The sequence below is a fragment of the Bison bison genome, unplaced genomic scaffold (assembly GCF_000754665.1).
Source record: "Bison bison bison isolate TAMUID 2011002044 unplaced genomic scaffold, Bison_UMD1.0 scf7180017864371, whole genome shotgun sequence".
NCBI classification, from domain to species: Eukaryota; Metazoa; Chordata; class Mammalia; order Artiodactyla; family Bovidae; genus Bison; species Bison bison.
Window position 1 is genome coordinate 6750733 of NW_011494943.1, and position 5449 is coordinate 6756181.

The 5449-nt window shown below is 59.2% G+C and overlaps 1 protein-coding gene across 2 annotated transcripts in view; it reads left to right on the forward strand.

Moving 5' to 3' along the window:
- TMEM104 (transmembrane protein 104) overlaps positions 1–5449 on the forward strand; it is a 55670-nt gene that overhangs the window by 21635 nt on the left and 28586 nt on the right. The gene's annotated exons all lie outside the window — the stretch shown is intronic.

Genomic DNA, 5449 nt, shown 5'->3' on the forward strand with positions numbered 1-5449 from the left:
GCAGGGGGCCGGCCCCTTAATTGTCTGCATCCTGCCAGCTGTTCCGCAGCTCTGCCGAGGCTGTGCTGTTCAGCTCTGAATTCGGCTAACCCCCAGGACTGGTTCCACCTTCCTAGCCCCACCCTCTAGACCTGCCCCCAGGGTAGTCCTGTGGTCCGGGAGACACTCATTTTCCTCTGTTTCTGGAACAGTCTGACTGACTGCTTCAGCCAGGAGTCTGTCTTCTCGGAGAACTATATCTCACCCGAGGTCCAGTGGGACCTGGGTGGCAGGTTTTCCCAGCCGCACCCCCACCTCCATTCGCCAGCCTTGGGGGCAGGCAGAGGACTCCGCAGGGCCCCCAGAAGACTGGAGGCCTCTTAGCCTCTTAGCATCTCAACAAACCATGATTGATAGAATAAGCAAAAGCGTCGGTGAGTGTGAGGACCCATCTGGATCTCTGACCGACGATGCAGAAAGAGGAGGTTGAGGAAAGGGTCCGAGAGGCTCAGCACAGACCTGGGGGCAGGTCCAAGACTGAGGGTCAGCGGGGGAGCCCCTCAGGTGGGTCCTTCTCTGGTGGGGCTGTTGGAGGCTGTGCAGGGTCTATCCAGCACGTCCCCCCGCCCATCCGCAAAACAGACGTGGAGCGTGGGGAGTGCCGGCTGCTGCCACGGGCCCGGTGAATTATTTAGCACCATTATTATTGCCTTATTAAATTGTTCTTTCTCTTAGTCCTGTAAACCTTCCACATGATGGAAGCCTCCCTTCCTGAATCTCAGTAACTCTCTGGGCAAACAGAAGGAACCCTTCAGGGAAGCAGACAGGCATTAATTACAGCCTTCATCTCCCAGATATTACACTTATAACTCATGACGCTAATTGCCACCAGGCCCCCACAATCCACACAACGCAGGCTGGGACGGCGGGGGGGCGAGGCCGAGCAGAACCAGAGCCCTTCCCCTGCGGGGTGTTGACACCCTCCCATCTCCCCCAGCCACTGCCGCTGGGGGCTTCTGTTCGCTCAGGTTTTCAGTTCAGACTCGCTCTTCTGCCTGGTTTGGAGAAACTCCAAGCAGGCGGACTTCGGCGCCGTCTCAGAAGTTATTTCACAACTTCGCGTGTGGCTCCCGGGGTCCACAGCCTCCGCAGCACTGAGCCTTCTGACCCTAAACACTGGGGGCTCCGTCCCCGTGCCGGCCGCCCCCTGTTAGTGCGTCGGAAGCGGCCCAGTGACTGGAGGACGGGGTCAGCCGACCTGGGCTTCCTTCCTCGGTCCTGGGCGCTCTGTGCTAACGGCGCCTTCCCTCCCAAGTCTGGCCTGAAGGGCTCACCCCTGTGTCCTTGCTCCATCAGGTGGGCCCTTAGGTCGTGGGAGACGAGGGGCATCCTTTTCCCTCGCCTTCCCGCCCCCCACCTATTGCCGCAGTCATTCATGTTTGGAAGATTGTCCCTCCAGGCTAGAGATTCCCGCCACAGCTCGCTCTTTCTTTCCTTTCTTAAATATTTATTTGGCTACAGTGGGTCCCAGTTGCAGCGTGCAGGTTCCTTTTAGTAACAGCATGTGTACTCTCAGATGCGGCAGGTGGGATCTAGTCCCCTGACCAGGGATGGAACCCAGGCCGCCTGCATTGGAAGTGTGGAGTCTTGGTCACTGAACCACCAGGGAAGCCCCACCCCTGCCCCTGTGGTGGTTCTCTCTGCCGGCTGTTCTGCTGCCATGTTAAGCAAGACAGCAGGTGGGTTTAAGGTCCCTTTCCCACTCCAGACACAGTCACTTCTTTGTCTCAGGGAAACCGTGCGTCTGCCCGGCCTGCCTGTTTCAAAGGATCTCTGATAGCCACTTTTTGTCTTTTCCAGGCCAGTATAGTCTGGCTTCTACTTTAGGATTTAGCTTTTAGAAAGTCCTTGGAAATCATCTCTTCTGTGCCTCCCCGAGAATGCTGCTGAGATGCACACACAGGACGAGAACACTTAGGATATTAACTGCCTTCGGAGGCCAGCCCGTGTGTGCATCGTGAGTGCTTGTGAGAAGGGAGCTTCCTCTGCCCGCAGCCACCAGTGGCCTCCCCCAAGCCCTTGACCTTAACGAACGGAAAATTCCTCCTCCCCTCCCTTGGCCCGCGAGCTCCATCCACATCCTGTGATTCCAGTGCAGCTGATCTGAGTCAGTTTCTCCGTCTCTTCCCTCCTTGGAGTAGCCACAGGGTGCTGTAAAGTCGGGGGTGGTCCCGCAAGTCACTTGTGCCCCCCAGGCATCCCAGCAAGATGCCACAGCTGGGGCCAGAGGTGACCTGGGCCCCGTCTGGAGGGCCCACTCAAGTTAACATCTGGATCTGATCCTCAGATCCCCGCCTCATCCCCAGTCCCACCACCCCACCCCACCCCACTCCTCTGAAGGATCAAATGGGAAAGTGTTGATGCCCCAGCGCTTTCAGAACCGAAACCTTGCCTGCAGGCTGGGGAGCATCCTGGGATTCTTTCTGCTCAGCGTCTCCGACTTGGGTAGGAAACAAAGTCAGGATTTAGCATTTCATTCTCCTGCATGGTGAGGGGGAGTCAGGGGCCACTGTTGAATGGCAGGGTCATATAGAAATGAGTCCCGTTCAGGAATCAGACTGTCCCGAGTGTCTTGGAAGCAGGACGGACGTGTGTTGCTTGTCCCCTCGAGTCAAGGGCACTGCCTGGCTGTCTTGTCCTTGTTCCTGCGGTCCTGTCCAGCCTCACTTGCACCCCACGCCCTGGGCCCCATCGGCGTCAGCTCCTCGAGAGTGTCAGAGGGCAGTCCTGGGGGGGCAGTGGGACTCCCCAAGCGCTGAGGGCTCCTAGCCAGCTGTAGGAGCGACCTCCACTGCTCACAAGTGGATCAATGCTGCTGGGGTACCGGCCGCCCAGCAGGCCAGGTCGGGCGGAACCGGGCACGCAGATGGCAGAGCGGAGCTCATCCTGGCTGGAGACCCGGCCACAAACTGGTAGCATCGGGCGGGGGACCCCTTGCGGGCCGCTTTGGACCAGGACAAGGTCACCCTGGCTTGCCTTGAACGCAGGAGCTGGGAGATCCACCTCGAGGGTCCGGGTGACCCGGGAGGGTAGTGCAGCCACCCTCTGCCAGACAGAGGGGCCTCTCCCGCCAGACACCCCTTGAAGAAGCAGGGTGTGTGTTGGGGTCTGCAGGGGGATGGGGGGTTCTGCCTGCTGGACTCTTCTTCCTAAAGGAGCTGCTGCTGCTGCTAAGTCGCTTCAGTCGTATCCGACTCTGTGACCCCATAGACGGCAGCCCACCAGGCTCCCCCGTCCCCAGGATTCTCCAGGCAAGAACACTGGAGTGGGTTGCCATTTCCTTCTCCAGTGCATGAAAGTGAAAAGTGAAAGTGAAGTCGCTCAGTCGTGCCCGACTCTTAGCGACCCCATGGACTGCAGCCCACCAGGCACCTCCGCCCATGGGATTCTCCAGGCAAGAGTACTGGAGTGGGGTGCCATTGCACCCCATCTCCTCCTGAAGGAGCAGGTCAGTCTGATTCGGACTCAGATTAGCGCTGAAGGTCCTTCTGGGCCTGAGCTCAGGCAGAGATGAGGGCGCAGATACGAAGGGACCCACTGACCAGTCCTGGAGCCTAATGTTTGCAGAGGTCAGGGCATGGCTGCCCAGGATGGGGCCTGCTTGGTGATCCATGTTGGCACGTCCCACCGTCCGCCTGACAGACCCACCATCTTCCTGCTGCCCCTCAGTCCTTGGTGGCCAGGAGGGCTTCTCCCGTTCTCGTGAATAGCTGGAGCTCCGCACATCTGCCCAAGGACGTCTCCCCTCTCTGCCACAGCCTCTCGCTCTGTTATTTCAGCAGCGGCCCCGATGCCCTGGGGCTGTGGCATCTGCTAATAAATGGGTCACCGCTGTCAACCCTTGCACGTTTATTCTCACCGGTTCTGGGGCAGGAGGTGGCCCAGAGGCTCTGGGACCAGCAAGGAGGGAAAGTCAGGGTGAGACAACAAGTTTCAGCGGCAGCAGTGACTTTATAGGACCTGGGGATTCTCGGGAACCATCCCAGGAGACCAGCCTGCACCCCCAGAGCACAACTCCAACGAAGACAGCGTGAGCGCTGTGCCCAGATTTGCACAGGGTGGGGGACCCAGAAGGAAGCAGGGGCCATCGAGACCGGAGGCGTGGCCCCGGAGGGCGAGCACCATGCTGGCAGGATGAGCCGTCTCCAGGGAGGAGTCAGGGGTTGGCTCCATCCACAAATTCAGAGCTGAGCCCTCAGCACAGTAAACAGCCCGGTAGTCCCTTGTTTGGGGACATCACCCTGTCTGAGTCCCATGGGTAGGGACTCAGCCCAGCACCAAACCAGAACAAGCTGGGCGAGGTTCCTGGCCACCTGGGGCAAGGAGGGGGTTGCCGATGGGGCCTCACAGGGTCTGGGACATCCAGGCGCCTCCCTTGTAGGAGGGGGACTGTTTGGGGACCTGCCTAGGCTACCAGGGACACTGTCTTCTTTCTCTTCCTTTTCCTCTCCCAGTGTCTGCGCCTCATCCCGTTCTGGAGGCTCCAGGAAGGTCGGTTTGTTTCGTTCTAATTTTTGTGGCTGCATCTGGTCCTTTGCCTCCTGCAGTGCGTGGACTCTCTAGTTGTGGCGTGCGGGCTCAGTCACCCCGAGGCACCTGGGGCCTTAGTTCCCCGACCAGGGGTCACTCCTGTGTCCCCCGCGTTGCAGGGTGGTTTCTTAATCATCGGACCACCAGGGACGTCCTGGAAGTCTGGTTTTGTTGCACCTCACCCGTCCCTCCCCTTTCGCCAGTCATTCTGGGCAACCCTCTGAAGGTGTGGCCCGTGGAGTAGCTCCCCCAACCCCAGGCTGGGCCCACCCTGAGTTGGTGGGGGTCTGTGGTCGTCCGCCAGCTCCTCTGGGCCCCCGGGAACACTTGTGCCCCAGGGTGTGGACCCCCCCCCCAAGTGCCCAATCTCTGCTTCCAGCCTGCAATCCTGGGTCTCTAGGAAGAAAACATTTATGCCTCACACCCCAAGACCATGTGTACGCACTCCCCAGACAGACGCTGATGTTGAGCAAATTCTAACTTCAAACAGTGGCCAGCGCTCAGGTTGAAATGACTGACTTTAAAGGATTAGCTTGTCTCTTCTTTTTCAGGGAAATCGATAACACAGGGGCGGGCCTGCATTTTTCTCCCTTCCTTTTCCTGGGGAGCTGCCACTCCGGCTCATCCGGGAGCGGCCGCTGGTGTTTTGCTGTGCTTTCCTCCACCACGCCAGCCCCCACCCTTTCTAAATGAAATTCAGATTACACTGTCACTCACTCCAACACTATGGCTTGTCTCTGGAGCTCCTGTCAGGGCACCCCCAGGGCCCGCAGCCGTCACCCCCCATTGGTGCCTGTGCCCAATGCCAGCCCAGCGCTGCCCAGCGTTGCTCCAGACCAGCCCTCACCTTTCCGAGGAGACCTGGGTAGCGCCCCTCGCT